A 21,087-nucleotide genomic window follows, 5' to 3' on the forward strand; every position below is an offset into this window, starting at 1 on the left:
GCGGAATACATTTACCCCTCGGGTACTTATTTTTCCAGCATAATTTAATTGGGGACTAAAAAGCTCCCACTTACATCCAAAGGCTTTTCCTTCCTCGACTTGTGTTGAAATGCCAGGCGGGCACTGGCTGACTTCAGCACATCCCCTGTATTCTCCTGAGAGGCAGGAGCCAGGAGAAGATACTAGGGCCCACGGGTATACACACCTGGGATTAAGGAGTATCACCACCTAATTTATCTGGGTTTCTTACAGGCGACTTTAGAACTTCTTAGACAAAGCTGACACGCAGGCTGAAAAACGAGAAATAGCCTTGCAATCTTGATTTTTCAGTGAACAGAAACACAACCATATTTGGCCGGATTTCACCTAGTCTTTCCCGTCCTCTTGCTATAAGGTGACTTCTCTATAGGGATGCTTTTCAAGGTAAAGGGGTCTGTCTTCCTGGAGTACAACCATCTTTGCATGTTTTGCTAACGGGACATGTGGCCAGCAGGACGTAATTACTGTACAATGAAAAAAATCATTGCGAGGTGATTATGAGTTTTCTCAAGAGGCCTTAAAGAACTAGAGGAAAAGCAAACAAAAACACAGAAGGTTGCACGAGCTCGTTTATCCACATAAGACAAAGTAAAAATGGCTCTACTCACATCAGCACTAAGAAGAAGATCCCAGTAAAGATTACAAAGAAGGCAAATGCGACAGGAAGTTTTAAGCTGATTCAGACAGTATGTGTAGAACCAGAAATCAAACAATGGAATTCAGGTAGGAGACAATGAGAGCCTGAGTAAACAGTTCTTCACGGTAAGGGGTTCATCAGCTGAGGAAAGGTTCCATTTTTTACACACGGCCGTAACAATATAGAAGTATTGTTTCATCAAAGGGAAGAAATTTCATTTCTGCAAACTAAAATTTAAGCCTAATGTCCCTAGCAATATCTTACATCTAAAGAAAAAGATTTATTTTTACTAATGCAGAACAGGTGTTTAAAAAAAAAACAAAACAGAAGTAGAAATATAGATTTTAGAAACGTACCTTGAGATAGGCTCTTCTTTAAGTGAAATGCTTTTGTTTAGATTCTGTGCCTGCCGTAACTCGGTCCAGCTGTACAATCATAAATCCTCCCATAATGTACTTAACTTCCCTCTCAGAGCACCCTGTCCCCCTCCGCCAGTACCCTTTTATTTAATTATCTAAATATTTGAGCTGAAAGCATTTTTACAAGAATCCATGCATGCAAAACAATTCGGGAATCCCTAGAATATGTACATTCTGTTAGGAGGACTCTGGATAATGTGGGTCCTAAGTCACCCAATTTTGATGGTTTATTGCAACCAAAGAATATTTGAGAGAGTCTATTTCTGAAATATAAACTAGAAGAACAGGAAACAGGTATTATAAACAAGTCGTAACTGAAAACAAAAATACTTATCTGACGTTTAGCATTTTTTATTAATGGCTACAGGGATAGCTTTTTGTCAAGTAAGCACTGTTTTCTTCCAATGTTCGAAGCTAACATTATTTATCTCATAAGCATATAACTGAAAACATAAATAACAGCTGGAAATGCAAATGCTCAAAACTGCGGAGTTAAAATAGATAAAATGGCATAATTTCATAATCCTTCTGAGTTTTAAATTCTACATAGGAGCATCAGATAGCTTGTTTTCCTATCTTTGCTTTTTACTAAGCACCCCATTGAGTGAAATTTGCTTATTAAACTATTAGAGGTACCAAAGAGAGCAAAATTAAACATAAAATGTCTATACTGTAAAAAAAAAAAGAAAAAGACAAATCAGATTTATATACAGCATCTGCAACAAATTTGAGGTACAGGCTAGGCCTTCAAGGTTCCATGCTGTAATTTAAAAACCACACACACGCACACACACATATACAGACAGAGTTAAAGATCCAAATTACTATTAAAAATGCAACTTTTGAAAAAATTAAAAACACTTCTGAAGGTGGCATGAACTTTGATGTGGTCATGTTCCCAGAATGTTTTGGTACTTGAGGGCAAAATAATAGCTTCTTAGTAGCGTGTAATTAGTAGAAGAACATCTAAGTGTGTAAAAAAAAATTATTTTAAAATACAGAACAACAGAGTAACAATATTAACATTTTAATTTTAGCATAAGGCAAAACGCACAAGTTCTCCGAGCAGCGCATTCACACACGTACATAAAATTTTTTATTTACTGGAACTCGCTAGCTTTATATTTTTTCTTAGTTTTTGACCTACATGAATCGAACGAGTAGAATACTTCACAGCATTTCAAGTTTTGTAAGTGATCTTAAAACTTCCTATAGGTAAGGACAATTTAAACTGACTTTGTCTTATTTTCACTTACAAACTTCAAGACTTTCCATCAGAGTGTATCTCCCCTGCTCTTCTTTGCCAGCACTATGTAAATATTTGAGAAAACCAAGGCATGAATAATAAATTCGTACTGAGATACGCCTATTATGGCCGAGCTGTCGCCAACCCCATCAGAATGTCTCAATGCCCTGACTTGACTTAGTGGGAGCACCAGGAAAGTGATTACAGGAAAAATACTCTTCAAAAAATAATCTATTCAAAACATCATATTTTTAAAAAAAACACACCTCTACAGTTGAGAAGCTGGTTTGGTGAAGAAAGTAAATGGCTTAAATTTACACATTGCTCCATAATCTGTGTTAAAACTAACTCTCTTAAAAAGAGTCAAAGCTAATTCCAAAGTTTGACCACAGTCTTGGTCAAATTAAGCTATTTTCTTTCAAGATTATATTTCAAAGATTTAAATATGAAGCCTGGGACTTTTGGTCCTTTACACCAAATCTATGATTCTATTATTTAAGGAAATATGAATCATGGTTACTAACAACTTATTTTTCTCGAAAGTTAAAAACAGAGCAGAGACCAAATCAATATGATTTAGCATATTTCAATAATGCTCACACTGATTAATACTTAAATATTTCCTTGTAATTTTTAAACACTAATAAAACATTACACAGCAATATATATATACATACACACACATATATACCATATGTATATATATACGGTTTTATTACTGCAGGAGTGTGAGAGAATTAAATAAAACACCAATTTACCAAAGGCACATGACCAAGTTTTCCCCCATCACATGTCCCCACCTGGCCGATACCCCCTCCTCTTCCTCCCCGAACACCCTCCTATCAATGAGCTTAACAAAAATGATTTTCACCAAAATAATAAAAAAAACAGAATAGTGACCACTGTTGCCATTAAACAGTTCAATCAGACAGCTTAAAAACTGTATATATGGGAAAGTATGAATCCCATTATTAAAATTTCAACACATCTATATAAAATCTGAAAGTAGCAGAGAAAAGTTAGTTTTCGGCTGTTAATTAGCAGTGGCAAGGGGAGGTTTCTTAAAGCTGAATTTCTTTTTAAAGTGTGCATTCTACATCTTTAAAACCGAGAAGAGGATTATAGAAATCAGAAACTTTTGAAAGTGTGTTTGAATGCACTAATTCAGGAGTTTATACGGAACCTTTTATTCAATGGCTTGACTAAAGGAATTTAAATTAGTGAGACCCAAACGGCTTTAGTTTAAATGGATATTGATGGAGAAGTAAACATTTGGGTACATTTTAAAATAAAGATGAAATGGTTAAGTGCCTTCAAGCTAAACATATTTAAAATAATAAATAGCAGGTAATGAAAGACGGATCCTTATACGGAACGGGGGGGAAAAAATCCCAGCAATGAATCAACACAAGGACCCTTATTAATCGTGGTGTTTTGTTGGGAGCATTTTTCTAATTGACACTGAATTAGCATTTACTATCCCAGAGAGAGTTCTCTGTGGCAAACACTTTAATGGGGGTTGTCTGATGGCTTTGGCGCGTATTAGAGGTGTAACAAAACAGATTTAGTGAGCACGGTTGGCCGCGGTCGTGCAAAGCAGCACCACCAGAGAGCTCTCCTCCTCGCCCACAGAACGGACTCTGAGGCTCAGCGTGAAGCTCTTGCCCTTGACTAATATATTAGGTCCTCTAAAACAATACATTAATTATGCATTCACCGTGAGTTCAGACACTGTGCTTAATATGATTAGTGCTGCTGTCTACCCTACTTAAGTTCTGACATGTATTTTAAAGACTGAAAGTGAACTGGATGCCTTCTACTACCCAGCACACTAGCTGGGAAGTCTTCTCAGGGAACATACAATAAAGATGAATGGCCACAGGCCTCCACTACTCATACTTGTAGGAGTCCTGGTTCAGTCCTTTCAACCCACGGGCATCTCCCTTTGTAATCCGTTCTCAAATTTATTTGCCTCTCAAAAGAGCTGCATTTCATCTGCTGGCTCGGAATACTGGTCTCTGAAAGTGTTTTAAATTTTACAATGTGGTTTTCGGGACTCGAGGAAAAATGTATTTTTCAACAGCCCCAATGTTTTTCCCTCTCGAGGCAGGGAAGCCCCTGGATCCTGCACTGGGCTAACTCAGTGAAGGGCAAATTTCACACTGCAAACGTGACAAATGGCACCTCAACTTCCTTTCTGGGCGCTTGCAGGACTCGGTAACATTTTTATTAATAAGATGACAAAGGTGGGCAAGAAGGCCGTGCTGTCCTTTCCTATCAGCTGTGGGACTGGAACCTTCTAATTTTTCAGCGCCTCCATGAAATGTTCCAACTGGAGGTGACAGGGTAGAAACGTTCCTGTAGTTATTTTACCAACGTGCGTTCACTGGTGACAACCTGTGTAAACACATTTAAAGATGAGGTTCACATTTCAAGGGGGAAAAGAAAAGAAAAGAAAAAAAAAAACCAACCAACCGGCATCTCATAAATCAATTTGTCACCTCTCTTACGGGCCATTCTCTATCTCAAACCGAAGTGAAAACAGATAATGCAAGAGGAAAAAGAAGGAGGTTTAAATAATTTTACACAAACAGGAACATTTCTAAAATTGCAGGGTATTTGTTTCAAGCTTTACTTATAAAAGTTAGAAGACTCGCCACGGAACCAATGATAGCCAGCACTTGCCACGGATTGGCGCAGCATGGAAACACCTAACCTTCCCCATCCCTCCTTAGGGTGGGAACCAAGATTTCACTTTCGACAGATCCAGAAACCAGAGCACAAGGGGGTAAGCCGAGGAAGCTGAGAACCGTCCCCCCGGGCCCCACCACTGGACCACCGAGTGCAAGAACAAGACAGGTCATTTTTTTCCTCTTTATGTAATTCCCACAAGCAATCACCTAACAACCGGGTGTTATGAAATGAATACACCATCCTAATTATCAAGAGGCCCATTAACAAATGACATGTGCATACAAACTCTGAGAACAAATCCACACCAACCAAGAACAGCAGGACCAGCGACGGCACACCCAAGCTCTAATACTCTGAGCAGAGTAAGAAACACAACCAACTCTGAAGTGTCCTGTGGAAATTTTACTTTACCACTTAATTCCGTAGCGGAATTAAGTCAGGAAAAATCCCGAATGCAGCTTCTTGGGGACTATACTTGGGACAGGGCTCTACGTCGCGGCAAGTCTCCCCCACTGCTTTATCCTGGGAGAGATGGCAACAAAGGGTAATGAACTGTAAGTACAAATCTCTCTAAAGCGCGTGCTCACGGTTCACGAGGTTTAGATGAGCCGGTTCCTGCCAGCAGCAGAGAAGGGCTGCGTGCGTCTAACAGAGTGGTCATCTTGCGATATTTGATGCAACAGCTAACCTATTTATAGCTGGACCGGGCAGAAAGCAAGAGGCAGGTACCTGATGAATTCCTTAGAGACCCACTGTCACACCGCGGGAGTGAGGAATGTGAAACTAACCACCATGCAATCAACTGTAACTGTTGTAAACATTTTATCTGCTTTTAAGTAACAAAAGGCAAGCTTAGTTTCACAGCTGGGGACGACTAATATGGATCGCGGAGGAAAGGGAAAAGTACTTGATACTGAAGGCAAACATGTCTCTGTCTGAACATCATATGGTTTGACTTAAAACGGACTGATTAAAGATACTTAAACTACTCTTGAACATAAATTGCGCGCACCTGTTGTTCTCATATTGGCAGCCCTTCCACACCCCTGTGAGCCTGAGAACCCTTCTCCGGGAACAGAGCGCCCCGGCTTTCGGCTGCCTCACAGGGGAGGAGAGGGGATTTATTAATCAATTTCACAGTTTCTTCGGGAAACATTATTTACATTAAAATGTAATACCAAATAGACCACAGAAATAACATTTACGTTCTCTATTTAATGCCTTCCATTATAAACTGCCTTCCTAATTTTATGATTTGTGTAATTTTTTTTCTTTTTAATCAGACAAATTAGTTTCATGTGTTTCCATCCTGCTCCAGGCTACTTTATCCACAATGGCGGGGAAATCTGGAATTCTTAAAGAAAGTTTTAATTTTCACAGCTCACGCATCAACAATATTGCCTACGTGAGTCCGTTCTAGTCCTATAATCTCAAAAATATTATCGAGTTAATGCTGCTGAGAAGAGATTTATGACCTGGAGATCCAGATTCCTTATGGCAGCCTGTGAATCTGCAGCTTCAAGAGAAATTCTGGGAATCACTGCCCCAGACCATGTCTGCTGCGTGAGAGGAAGGAAGAACCAGGTTTAGTGACAGAAGAAGTGGACCCTGAGTTTGAGTTTTGGTGCAAGACAAGGCATTTGAACCCTGAGCTTCGGTTTCCTGCTGGGCTCACCGGGTGACCCCCCCTCAAAGACCTGCCGCATGAACTAGCTCTGTAAACTGTAGAGTGCTCTAGAAATGTAAGGCATTATAGTACCAGTCTCATTCCTTGGTTTCTCTCCACATCCTCTAAGGTGGATGGTCCTTTGGTTCTACGGCTGAATGGGTGTGGCTTCAGCTCTCAAGCTCTTTTTCTTTTTCTTTTTTCAAGATTTTATTTATTTATGTGAGAGTGGGAGAGAGAGAGACAGAGAGAGAAAGAGAGAGAGAGAGAGAGAGAGAGGGAGCACAAGCCCAGGAGGAGGGGCAGAGGGAGAGGCAGACTCCCCACTGAGTAGGGAGCCCTGTGCGGAGCTCGATCTGAGGACCCCGAGATCATGACCTGAGACAAAAGGCAGACGCTTAACCCACTGAGCCACCCAGGCACCCCTTTCAAGCCCTTTTTCAAGGCTTCTACATGCACTTGATATAGAGGCAACTCCCCCAGAGGCAAGCACTGGAAACATTGCCTTGGATTGTCCGGGCACAGGCAAACTTTAACTGGTTTCTGACAGATGCATAATCGTGAAACACATTAATTTAATGTGGTTTACTGAAGCAATGGTATTTTGGCCAATGGATCAGTCCAGTACCAATGTCCAGTACTTTGGCTTTTCGGGTACTAAAGAAGAGTGCGGTGTTTTTTGCAGCAATGACCAGGCCAGCTCTCCAAGATCACAGCGCCATTTGCCACCTGGCAGCACCTCTTTTGCTCGGTCAAGGGCGTTTTTCTTCCTCGACCTCAACACAGTCACTGCCACCCACCAAGACTTCAGTCCGCCCTGCACCTAGAAAAATTTTGGACTACTGCAAGGAGCTAGAACAGAGAGAGAGAGGCACAACAGGACTCAGAGCACCAAGCAGAAAACATCACAGAACAGGTGAGATTCAAACATCTGTTGATGGCGACAGGAAAGTGAGAATCACAACAGATGCAGTGCGAGTGAAGGAGGTTTGGTCAAACGAGGTTAGACGTCAACGGGGTACCTCAGAGTCAGGCTGTGAAGAGCTCGAGAGTCAGACAAAACCGGAAAGACTTCTAGCTCTGCCATATGGCCAAACAACCTCGGGCGAGGCATTAGCTCCTCTGGGCATCCGTCTGCTCCGCTGTCAGGTGGCGAAAACAACGCCGATGAAGATAAAATCAGATGCTGTATGTAAAATGCCCCGTGACCTCATGTGATGCCCTCTGTTATCATCATCATAGGATTGGGGCTGTTTCCAGAGTGGCCAAGCCAGAGGCGGGGGGGCAGTGAGGCACCCACGGCACAAACCTGGAGGGCTTACCTGCTGCGAGCAGAGCCAAAGGGCAATCTCAAAGCACAACCCACCTGAATGGGAACCAGAAGATACAAGAGACGGGGGGACAGGGGACCCCTGGGCCAGCGTGTAGGCGTGGAGCTGCGGAGGCTCTTTGCTGAAGGCAGACATTGATGCTGTTCCAGCAGAAGCAGGAACCGACCCAACAGAACCAATCCAGCAGCCCATCAGAGAGAAGGTGGAGGCGGATTACTGGGCACGCACCTGGCAGAAGAGGGTCACGTGTGGACTGGAAAAGGGAGCAGCTCCCTACTTACAACTCTGATACGGGTGAGATTTCGACTCAGGTGAGATCAGGTCTCACAGGGTGTCCACAGACACAAACGAATTTCCTCTTCCAAGAGCCAGACCGCTGACCATTTCGCCCCAGCCTTCCTTCAGCAAGTTGGATAAGCATCAATTAAAAACGTCTACAGAGGGGCGCCTGGGTGGCTCAGTGGGTTAAAGCCTCTGCCTTCAGCTCGGGTCATGATTCCGGGGTCCTGGGATCGAGCCCCGCATCAGGCTCTCTGCTCGGCAGGGAGCCTGCTTCCTCCTCTCTCTCTCTGCCTGCCTCTCTGCCTACTTGTGATCTCTGTCTGTGAAATAAATAAATAATCTCTAAAAAAAAAAAGTCTACAGAGAGAAAAAACACCCAAAAAGAAGAAAAACCACCAAATAAACCAGATTGGGTTTATTCTCCACTGATACGGTGGCCATTGTCATCTGACCAGCAACTAAAAATGTTCCTGGTCCGAAGGTTCCAGAGCCTCAAGTAAGAGTAAGACTTTCTAAGAAATGATCATTAGCCAAGTTTGTTTCATTTGTAACACACCCCAATTTTAACATTTTTGGTGAAATTTCTAGGTAGCGAAAGTTAAGAGAATTCATTAATGGAATAAGTGAGCACAAAAAATTTAAATCGGAAGTTTTGCATTTCTAAAAAAAATTTGTTTTTTCAATTTCATGAAAAACCACTCGTCACAAAGTACAGGAGAAATGCTTTCTCTCAGCAGTCTTATTTATAATTGTTATCAAATGTTTCTTGATTTTTCACTCCTTAAAAAAAACTTTTAACTAACTATGATGAACTACAAAAAGTAGGCTAGTGTCGATTTGGGAAGACCACGGATGGCAAAGCTGCTTTTGGCTTCACTGGGTGACAGGGACTTCCCTTGCCTGGGTGATCTTTTCTGAGTTCCCATCGCCCGCACTTGCTCGAGCTGAGGTCATCAGACCCTCACTGCTCAACATGCGTCCAGGCTTTTCCTGTGTCAATGGCTCTTTATTTCCTCCTGCATTAAATCTGAACTCCTACCAGGCAACTGTGACATTCAACAATATGGCTCCAGTCTTACGGCCAATTACTTCCTTCCTGCAACCTGACAGTCTAGGTCCTTCCGTCCTACACGCGTGCATCTGCATATGTGCTTTCCAGAGCCCCAGTCTGGGCTCAGGTTCCTTCCTCTGACAGAAGCCAACCACTCATCTTCAAAATCAATGCCCCCTCTCCTCTGCCCTAACTCTGTCCACCATCCACGCCACAGAGAACCTTCCTTCTATCATAGTGTAGATCGCCTCATTTCCCTTATTTACTTCCTATGCTCAACAGCACATCCCGCTGGGTTTTTGTTTTTTTTTAAGATTTTATTTATTTATTTGACAGAGATCACAAGTAGGCAGAGAGGCAGGCAGAGAGAGAGAGGGGGAAGCAGGCTCCCCGCCAAGCAGAGAGCCTGATGCTGGACTCGATCCCAGAACCCTGAGACCACGACCGAAGCAGAAGGCAGAGGCTCAACCCACCAAGCCACCCAGGCGCCCCACGCTGGGTTTTAAGAGTAGAAATAATGTTCTATTTACTTGTCTCCAATGACACCACATGCTACAGGCGGATACTACTGTAACTGTCTCCATTTTCCAGATGAAGAAACCGAAACACAGAAAGGTTAACGAATTTGCCCCATGTCACACAGCTCGGCTCACACCTGTGTTCTTAACTACGATGCTATATAGACTTTCTATCAGGACACTGCAGCTGCTGGAACTCATGATTATTTTCACTTTCATGTTGATTACTGGGCTGCTTAAAGCAGAAGTGGCTGAGCTGGGGCCACCATAGCAACGGGACAGAGTATTAAAATACAAATCCCTAACCGTTACCCTTGCTTCTGGCTTAAGTTTTGCAACTTATTATTTTTCCCCATCATTGTTCTTAGAAATATCTGGGAATAAATACATAATTTTTTAAAATGGGTGTTTACTTCCTATTCATAACAGAATCCAGACCATAAAGCACAAAATCCAAGGGGAGATGAAGTCGGCTGGCTAAGGCAGGACAATATGAAAAGAGAGCTGAAAGATAGGGACAAGTAATTTTACAACTATCATTACAGAATTAAAAGCGGCACTAGAAATATTAAAGAACAAAAGAACAAAATCCACCAGTAGGAAAATTAGTTACGGACAACTCTGTTGTCCGAGTGTTGACACCATGCGCAGATTCCAGAAAGACAGACAGAAAGATGACCCTGTCAAGAAAGGAAATTAATGGGACGGAAGACAGACAGTGGAAAAGGAAACACAACCAACGCCCGAATGGGAAGACGGGGTGTTGCAGAGATCTTGACTCTCCATATCCTAACTTCTGTACCTCGGACAATCTAAGCTTTAAACATATGAAGCCGTCAGCTGGAGACACCCAGCCTGGCCGCGCCTGGGGATGTGATTCCAAATTGCGTGACTCTCACGTATCATTTCCCTGTGAAGTGTCCCACACTCACTGCCTCTGGATCATCTTTTTTTATTTTTTCTGACGGTCACACATCTGCCTGTATCGTGAGCAGCAGGTAGAACACTTCCAGCAGTAGTCAAATTAATTTACAAAAGCAGGGATTCGGGGAAGCTGCCTGGTTGGAGCCCTCGGGAGCTCACGCGCGGATGCCAACACAAAGCAGCTGGAAGAGGGCACCAAAGCCCACGAAGAGTGAGGCCACCAATGGGCTCGTTGTGTGGTACGTCCCGAGTGTACCGGTGGCGGCCACCTCATACACGCAGAACCAGGTGGCAAAGAACATGCCAGTGGCCCACAGCACCATGGTCAATGGGGAAGACAGCTGGGTTTACTGGGCTGGTGTACCTGCTCGTGACCTCGATCCCCGTTTGGCGGAGGACAGGGTCATCTACCGCTCCGCCATGGGGGTAACACACCAGCCCCTCATCATCCGCTACTTCTCTTTCCAACCAGGCTTTCTCTGGTCACTATCCTGCACCACTCCTTAAAGTACCATTCACTTTGATCCACGTGAATGACATCTTCTGGAATTCTGCCCCACGGGGGGCCCGTGGCCTCCGCATCCAACGAACCACCAGAACAGCTCTTCCTCGGGGTCGCCAATGATCTCCTCATCACCGTCTCCAAGACAATGTCTTAGTCTCCAGGCTTCTACACCACTGGCCACTCCCCCTTCTTACTTATGCCCTCTGCCTCTGTGGCACCTGGGTTTTCTTCCTGGCTTTCTTCTCAGTGTCCTCTGCAAGGTCACCATCTTCCACGTGCCACTAAAGAGTGTGGCTCCTCAGGGCCAGTACAGGGACAACTAACCTCATTTGTGTCCACAGCCGCAATCACCACCTCTATGCAGATGACTCTCAAACTTCTGTCTGCAACACATTTTTCTGTTCTGACTTCCAGACCCCATGTACCTGTCTACTTGACATTTCTTCTTGGCTACACTGAAGGCACCTCAAACTCAACATTTCCAGACCGAACTCCCGGTCCTTCCAGCAAACCCAGGTCCTGTTTCAGTAGTGAACGGTGGTATCACCATCCGCTTGATTTTCCAAGCTACACCCCAGGAGTCATCCTCAACAACGTTTCTCCCTTTTTTCCTCCACTGTTGATCTGTTACTAGCACTGTTCGTTTTCTCTTAAACAGCTCTCAAATTTGCCCCCTCCGGTGTCACCCCGGTGTCAGCCATCACCATCTCTTGCCTAGAGTGTGGCAAAGCCTCCTGGCTGTTCCCTCTGTGTCCATTCTGGTTCAACCAACAAATCATATCATGTAATCTCTCTCTGCTAATGCAAGACAACGGCTTCCAAAAAAAATTTTTTTGGAATTATTTTTCCAAAAAAAATAAAAATAAAAATCTTAACATAGCCCCTCAGACCATACACGACACGGTCTGATCTGTGTCCTCTTACACAGCCTCATCCCTCCATGACCCCAACCCTGTTTCTGTGCATTCACGGTGCTCTCAGTCTTCTAAACCACGCTCCCTCTGCCATGGGGCCTGCGCACGTTATTCACTCTCCCCAGAACCTTCTTCCTCCCTATTTGCCTGGTAAAACTCGACGCATCTGCAGGATCTCAGCTCCAGCATCAGGCCCGCCACTTTTACCGACTCAAATAATACCAGCAGTATCTCTCCTTTGCAGCACCCACTAAAGCATCTTGTAATTTTCAAACAAAACTTGGGATTATTTCATTTTTGCCTGCCTCCTTACTCCCCACGGGGCATTAGGTCCACTGAGAAGAAGGAGCGCATCTGTTTCTCGCTTACCGCTGTGAACACTGCTGTGAACGCTGCTGCGAACGCCCCTGCCTAGTGACTGGTATACCACAGGCGCTCAGCTGAAGACAAAATAGCGGAACAGGAGTTGAATACATCAGGCAGTTGCCTCACTGATGTGAACGTTACAGACTTCTGCAAAATACAGGAAGTGGGACTGTAGATAAAACTCTTCAGAGCAGGTGAACAGTCTCTACCATCAAGGTAGGTGGGAGAAACGTATGCACTGGGGCAAACCACGGGAGCGGAGAGGGGGGTTGGAGCCTCCAGTAAATAATGCAGAGGTGCCAAGGCCGTCTGCAGGGGTGCCAAGGCCACGCCTGAATGTGCCTCTGTGAGGTCAAGGCTGAATAAAGGGGGGAGGAACAGTGGGACTGACACATGTCTCAACGGAGAAAGTGGGAAGCAGCAGAATGTAAGTTTGAAAAAAAAAAAAAATCCTAACAGGAACACACAAAAAGTAAATTTTGGAAAGTACTTGCTTTTTTATTTTCAATACCATAAAAAAAGAACCGAAGGAACATGTGACGACATACTTGCACAGGAGAAGAAAAGCTGCCTGAACGCAGGGAGATATACAATGGTTGAAAAGTGAAACTATTTTAAATAAACTAAAAGTTTAAGAGCTAAGAAAACTTTGCAATGCACACTCAAAAAGAAAAAAAAAAGATACAAGTTCTAAATTTTAGCAATTGCATTTTACTAAAATATAGAGTGTGAGCCAAATAGTGTGAGTGCTGAGTATGAGACAAAATTAGCATATTTGATTCTTATACGTGCTTTTCTCCCTTATATTTTAACGTTTCTGAAACTGGAATTCATCTCCAGACTGATTAGTGGCTCTAATGCTGTCCAGTGTTCTTTTAGGATCTCCCTGTCCTTGAGTGTTAGCAAATCTTAAAACCCAAGAAATGCTTTTGGATAACACCACCAAATAGGGCAAAGGTGTCTACTTTCCTCAAGTAAATTTTCTGATACAACGTAGTTCTAATTAAAATCCCAATTTTTCTTTTTAAGAACTTCAAAACAAGGATTCATCTGGAATAATAAAGTGACGAGAAGCACCACAGAAGTCTTGAAAACAGAAACGCACTGCAGGAAGCCTCCCTCTCTTGGACATTCTAGTGTAGAGCAGAGATACGCTACTTCACAGGGTGCGGTTCTGGGAACAAACATCAGACCAGAGCATACAGGAATGTAGCTCTTACGAGAGTGGCATTTCGAAATAATCCTAGGATAAGACGCTGACAATTTAAAACCAAAGCAAGTCAAGTCGCCAACCCACAACCTATTTTTGAAAAAGAATCCGCATGTTAAGATCCAAGGTCTTTCTAATTATTCTTCTTAAGGAAGAAGCCATTATAAAATGACAGATTCGAATATTTTAAAATGTAAGGCTTGAATATACAGGCTTGGACAACACAGGGGGTAGGGGTGTTGCCAAAAATCCACCTTCAACTTGACTCCGCAGAAGCTTAACCATGGACAGCCTACTGATGACCAGAAGCCAGCTTCTCCGTGACATCAACAGTCAATGAACACACATTCTGTATGTGGTATGCATTATGAACTGTGTTCTTACAACAAAGGAAACTAGAGGAAGCAAATGTAACTAAGAAAATCAGGAGGCGGAGAATATACATTTCCGGTACTGTATTGTATTCATAGAAAAAAAACTACGTGTAAGGGGGCCCATGTTGTTCAAGGATTGGCTGTGTCCCAAAACAACATAAACACAACTAAAGAGCAATGTCAAGAAGAGGCTCAGGAAAATATTTGCAACAAGTGACTAAATACACCAAAAGCTCTTAGGTATCATTGAAAAAGAAAATACCGTCATGCTAAAACGGACCAAAGACAGCGTAACGATCATGGCAATTAAATAAGAAAATACAAATGACTAATAAATGCTTGTAATTCATGCCTTGTGAACATAGGACCATTTTCTTCTTCTCAAGACTTTAAAAAAAAAAAAAAAAAAAACGAGTTGCTAGTGTGAAGGACCAGAATTTGGGGCTGGGTGGCACAGTGTTCCCACGGGCCTGGAGGGTTTCAGCAGAGGAGGGATGTGATCCCACCCAGGTTTTAGAACATCACCCTGAATGTTGTGCTGAGAACTGACTGGAGAGGTAGAAGGAGCCACACCGGTTAGGCAGTAATTACAATAACCCAGGCTAAGGGGATGCCTGCCTGGCTCTGCTGGTTAAGCATCTGCCTTCAGCTCAGAGACCTAGGATCAAGCACAGCATCAGGTTCTCTGCTCAGTGAGGAGCCTGTTTCCCCCTCTGCCCCTCCCCGTCCCCCTGCTCATGCTTTCTCTCTAATAAATAAATAAATAAAATCTTAAAAACAAAAACAAAAAAACATACCCAGGCAATAGTCCTAGTCCTGGTAATTTGAAGATTGTGAGAATTGGGTAGAGTCCAAACATCCTCCAGCCACTTCCCACAACCCCTGCAGCTAACTGTGTGTGTGTGTGTGTGTGTGTGTGTGTGTGTGTGTGTGTATGCAAGCACGCGCACACCATCACCACAATTTCCTGGAGGACTGAATGTGGGGTCTGAGAGAACACTGGGGATCATGAAAGACTCCAGAGTCTCTGACCTGAGCAACCATCATATAGGACTGGTTAAGAGCAGCTGAGACGGGCAGTTAGGGTTAGGGTTCGAGGTAAAAGATCAGAGTTTGCGTTCACAAGTTACATTTCCGTTATCTTGTGGAAATCCGAGTGCAGCTGTCGGGTAGGTAGTAGGATATATGAGGAGTCTGGGTTTCTGTATCTCCCACCTAAGCTCTCTGTCTGGTAATGAAGTGTCTGATGAGGAAATCTATCACTGGCGTGTGTTTTCACTATTTGTTGTAATAACAGAGAACACATAACTCGTAACGGTATCTCCAAATCACACTGGAAGACCAATTAATGAAGAATGATTTTTAAAACCTCCAGATGACAAAGAAGATGAAATTAATAAACAATTTCATTTAGAATTGGGTGAAACAACCTACTTTGCTGTCGCAGATAACTTTCATGCTGTCATTCACTTTAGCTTGATTTTATCTGCTTGCTCAGCATTATCCAATTTTAATTTCACTTGTTTTATTACAATCTCACTGCTAAACCTTCCAAAAATGACTAATACATTTCCTGGAAAATTTGTACACATAATGAGATTATCTTCCTCTTTACCTTGTGTAAAATGTAATTTCACTTTTAAATAATAGCTTCCATGAAGCTAGAAGATAACAAAGGAACAATGTTTATTTAGGCTCCTTTAACCCGGGAACGTAGGATCTCATTTGCTGGCTCATTTTCTCATTCATTTATTCAACAGCCATTCACCGAGTGCCAGGGAGTTAAGTAAATAAAATGCGCCCTTTTAGCCAAAGAGGGGCTCAGAGGCCTGGACCCTGAAGATCCCTTAATCATAAGGTGCTATAGAAGCAATGCTGCATTGGAGAAACAGAGGAGGAGCTCTGAGATCAGAGGAGAATGTGTCAAAATCCCGAGAAGGATTTAAACCCGGTGTAACACACACATTTACGGAAAACAAGAGCTAAATAAATATTGGTTTAGTGACCTTAGTGCAGAAGGTTAAGTATAACTCAGGTGGGAATGTTTGTAGGCTGTACCACTTGACTGATCTAATAACCAAACTTAAGAGTTTCCTTCTTAGTGTTTTCTACCTAACAACTAACAACTCCACATGACTAGTTCTTCCACCAAATGACTCAACTCCACAGTATCCCTCAAACACCTCGGAGCATGAAGCCAACTGAAACGAGGTGGCTGTACCACCCGGGTGGTTCTAACAGCAGCTGGGATGAGGCGAAGCAAAACCTGAGCCTAAGACGTCAAGGTTAAAGAGCAAACCCAAGGGAATACCTGGGTGGCTCACTCGGTTAAGGGTCTGCCTTCAGTTCAGGTCATGATCCCAGGGTCCTGGGATTGAGTCCCACATCGGGCTCCTTGTTCAGCGGGTTGTCTGCTTCTCCCTCCGCCTGCTGCTCCTCCTGCTTGTGCTCTTTCTCTCTCTGACAAATAAATAAAACCTTAAAAAAAAGAGAGAGAGACGGCAAAACCCAAGGACAACAATCACAAACAGCCAACCTTCCCAAACGAGGCAACCGCTTAAACTAAGGCCCATCAGATAGTTTTCCAAATAACTTCCCTGCTTTGCTTCCTTGTCGGTGGGATGTTCCTAATCACTTTGGATTTGGTGCTGCCAGTTTCAAATCTACTGTTGCTCAAATGCGCTCTTCAAGATTTTAAGATGCCTCAGTTTGTCTTTTCGCTCCCCGTTTCTAGAGCAGCACGGCGTCAATGTCACCTGCTGGCAGCTTGGGACACTTTCTGTTAAAACATCAGTGGCATATCCGGGAGTATTTCCTTGATCAATGAATTATTAAAAATGAATGCTGAATTCGTTACCATTACACTACCCTATGCCGACACTTAGAAAGCAAATTAAGAATTCTGCGGTCAATTATGATTTAGATTCCAGCTTGACGGGAATGATAAAAGTAAGGGTGAAAGCAACATGACAACGAAAATAAGGGTGACATGTTTAAATTGATTGGATTTTCTCTTCTTGCAAAAAAGAGCAGTGAAATTAATTGGCTGTCTAATTCAAGTTGACTCTGTTGTTGTTAAAGTTCACGTGGATTTTTAAAAACAATGCTTGGAAAATAGTAGAAATACTTAGGGTTATCGCACTTCATGTGCGTAGAGGCATTTGCGGGGAAAGAAATAGGGCAATGAGGGGCAGGATGATTAAGAAACGTGGACGACTATTCAAATACTTCAGCCGAGAAATGTACGGATATGGAATGGCACGAAATGTAAATGAACTTTAGGATCTGGTCTCTTAATTTGACAGCTGTTTGACAACTGCGCGATGGAAAGCTGACCTCAGACAACTGCAAATAAATGAGAGACGATTGAGCCAAAGAATTTCACATGGAATGATACAATATACATTGTGGTAACTCCTCACAGGGGAATAGATAAATGCAGGCTGGGATTTTTATTGTCTTTGAAGGTACTGATACGCAATGGACTTAAGTTTCACAAAGAGCCGTGTGTTACTCTATTACAATTAATGGCACTTTCGGAAACATAACGCCCGCCATCGGTGGAGAAATCATTGTAAACACAATTTGAGATTTCCAGGTGTTTCTTGAAGCAATTTTTACTTGACCTTCCTCGCCTTTACCTTTTGGATGCTAAAGCTGTACCACCCACCCCCCCCCTTTTTAATTTAAAAATAATGAGCTCCTTCATGGTACAGCTCGAGAAGCCACACATGGCCAAGAACGCCAGCAGCTTAATCCACAAAGTACAATTCAGCATCCACGGCTTCATTCTAAGGAAGCTACTGAGATATTCTGTGCCTCGCTTTTCTAGGCGTGGTGAAAATAAGGAGAGAAAACCACGTTTCATTATTTAATCATTAAAAATTCTGTTCTCGGGGCGCCTGGGTGGCTCAGTGGGTTAAAGCCTCTGCTTTCGGCTCAGGTCATGATCCCAGGGTCCTGGGATCGAGCCCCGCATCGGGATCTCTGCTCAGCAGGGAGCCTGCTTCCTCCTCTCTCTCTGCCTGCCTCTCTGCCTACTTGGGATCTCTATCAAATAAATAAATAAAATCTTTTAAAAAAAATTCTGTTCTTGGAAGGTAGATCTTCTTTTCTAAAAAATTTGGGTAGACAATATTATATAAATTATATATCCTATTTCAATGACTGGAGTGTGTGTGTTTGGGGGAGGTATGGGGGGGTGTCCTCCGGGCAAATTTTGTCATTGTTGAGCCAACATTTAACACTTAAAACTCAGGAAATATCACGTGAAAATCCAAGTGTCCAGCTTGTACTGGGGAAGTGAAGGTTCCAGCAACATGGGGCCTGCACTGATCTGGACCAATCACATGGCAGGTCCCTTGCTGTGCCCGCGCTCCAATTCAAGACCACCACGCAGCCCTAAAACAGGTGAGGAAGGGAGCCGAGAGCATGTGTCTCTGAAAATGGAAAAAGTCACTGTGGGCGACTAAAAGGAGTTCCTTGTGACCAGGGAATGGCTTTAGGAAAAAAAAAAAAAACAAAACTCGTTTCTAAGGCTTCCCTATAATCACTTTCCAGCAAGATGCTTCCTGCAAATGCAATTACAGTCCTAGAAACTCAGTAGCCTAAGTGGGGTAGGAGGGGAGAGGCCCGGCTAGATCCCTAGATCCGGGCCCAGGGAACTCCCTCCCCACGCAGGAAACCGTTGACAGGAAGAACAAAGTGAGCAGTGAGGGCCGAGCACGGGTCTCCAGGCTGGTCTTCCAGCCAGCATCAAACCTGACTCTTCCCCCCGTCTGGAGAGGTCAGGTGTCCCCTCTGGGTGCCGCAGTGCACACCACTCACCACAGTTATAACTGGACACGCATCTGTGTGATTTTTTTGACTGATGCCTATTTCTCCCACCAAACAACGGGCAACAGTCATGACTCACGGATTCGTTCCTTCATACGCTGGGCTCCTACTGTATTTCAGACCATTTTCTAGGCACAACATTCTAGGGGACCAACAACGGATAAACCCAGGTCTCTGCTCTCGAGGTGGTGACATTCTAGGAAATAGACAACAACCGGAAAGAATATGCCGGAAGAGAGGGACGGGAGAAGAGAGGGGAAGGAGCAGGCAGAGGGCACAGGGACTGCCAAGATGGTGCGGTGGGAGAGTTCTCGAGGGGCTGGGGGCTGGCGAGGAAGCAGGTCCCGCTGGCGCGGGGAGAGCAGAGCGCCAGAGGGAAACAAGCAGAGGCCGAGGCCGAAGCACCCACAGGTAAGGACGCGGGTTTTATTCTAAGCCCACCCATCTGCACTCCTGTGCCACGACCTTCATTCCACTTCATTATCTCTATTTTCCCATCACAGAAAACACCACTGCGGCCCCAGGGGGGCACCGCTTCGCCTGCCCCCCACTTGTTCAAGCTCCTCTGTCTGCCAACCAGCAGCTTTCTGGGGCAGCCCTCCGCACGCTTGTTGTCTCCATCCCCCGCAAAATCTGCTGGGATCCACGAAGGGCTCGACTCATCTCCGCCTGGATACCCTGGGAGAGAGCACAGCAAACCCGGAGCCCGGCCCTCAAATCCACGCTGAATGATTATTTCCTTGCCAAGACTCACTCCTCCTCCCAGATTCCCTACCTCACGGGAGGCAATCCACCCATGTCCGACATCGCCTCTACCTGTCCTCTCCTCACTGGGACGGACACCCGATCAACGAGTGGCCCCTTTCAATTCTGCGTCTCTCCTGATGGTGCCCCTCTGCCTCTCAGGGTCTTACCCACTTTGTTATCTGAAGCGGCCTCTCCTCTGGCTTGGTTTACACAACGCCTAAACTGACTTGGAGACAGAGCTAATTCCCTCACCGTCATTCTTCATTCAATAAATATTTATTAATAGATAGGAATAATAATTAACATTAACTGCGTGCTTATTAAGGACCAGACTCTTCTCTAAGAACTCAATGTTACCATTTCATTTTGTCACCAACCTCATCTGTCAGGCCAGATTAAGTCAACTGTCCAAAGTCACAGGGCGAATAAGGGGCAGATACAGACCCTGCCCTGAGGTTGTCCTTGACCGCCAGTCCTTATTGGACTCCGTCCGAGCAGCTCCCTGCGCTCGCTGAGCTTACAACGGATCACCCGGATGTCCACCTGGAACTGTGCAAAGCACGACAAAGGGAAGCTGCGTGGTCAGGGAGTCAGGAAGCCTGTCAGGACCGTGATACGGTTGCACTGTTTTTACTTTCCACATAGTCCTGTCCCTGCCTGATACGTTCTTCTTAATATATTTATTGTGCAACTCTTTTTTTTTAAAAAAAGATTTTATTTATTCATTCAACAGAGAGAGAGTGAGAGAGGGGAGCAGCAGGCAGAGGGGGAGGGATCAGCAGACTCCTGGCTGAGCAAGGAGCCCGATGTGGGGCTTGATCCCTGGACCCCAGGATCATGACCTGAGCGGAAGGCAGACGCTTAACCGACTGAGCCACCCAGGTGCCCCTATTGCCCAACTCTTGCTGTTCTATGTAAAAAAAACACAAGGGAAGCGACATATCTGTGTGCCCAGCACAGTACCTGCACAAACCAGGTGCTCAGGAAATGCTTGTTGTTTGGATGACATTTAGCAGAGATCTGGGCAGACCCTGTGATCTAACCTGTGGGCAGTGGAAGGAGGAGAGGCTGGGGAAGAAACAGGCCACGCAGAGTGTGTGGTCAACATTAGGACAGTCTTCTCTATACTTAGAGTAACAGAAAGCCACGGGTTGTGTTATGTCCTTATTAACGCCTACCAATGGCCGCCCAGTAAGGGTAAGTCTGGATGCGTAGCAAGGCACGCGAGGCCCTTTATGACCCGCCCCCTAACTTCTTTAGCCAAATCTCTGGTAGTATCACCAGCACCGTGGGCTTTATGTTTCTGCTACACTGTAATGTATGCAGGT

At 44.2% G+C, this 21,087-nt stretch overlaps 1 protein-coding gene and 1 pseudogene across 2 annotated transcripts in view; both read right to left on the minus strand.

Moving 5' to 3' along the window:
- COX10 (cytochrome c oxidase assembly factor heme A:farnesyltransferase COX10) overlaps positions 1 to 21,087 on the minus strand; it is a 128,271-nt gene that overhangs the window by 66,102 nt on the left and 41,082 nt on the right. The window lies entirely within an intron of this gene.
- LOC308357788 (dolichyl-diphosphooligosaccharide--protein glycosyltransferase subunit TMEM258-like) lies at positions 10,963 to 11,229 on the minus strand (annotated as a pseudogene). The gene is made up of 2 exons: positions 11,219 to 11,229; positions 10,963 to 11,171 (listed from the first exon to the last, which is right to left on the minus strand). The product of its transcript is annotated as a dolichyl-diphosphooligosaccharide--protein glycosyltransferase subunit TMEM258-like (transcript).

The sequence above is a fragment of the Martes martes genome (assembly GCF_963455335.1).
Source record: "Martes martes genome assembly, contig: SUPER_16_unloc_1, whole genome shotgun sequence".
Taxonomy (NCBI): Eukaryota; Metazoa; Chordata; class Mammalia; order Carnivora; family Mustelidae; genus Martes; species Martes martes.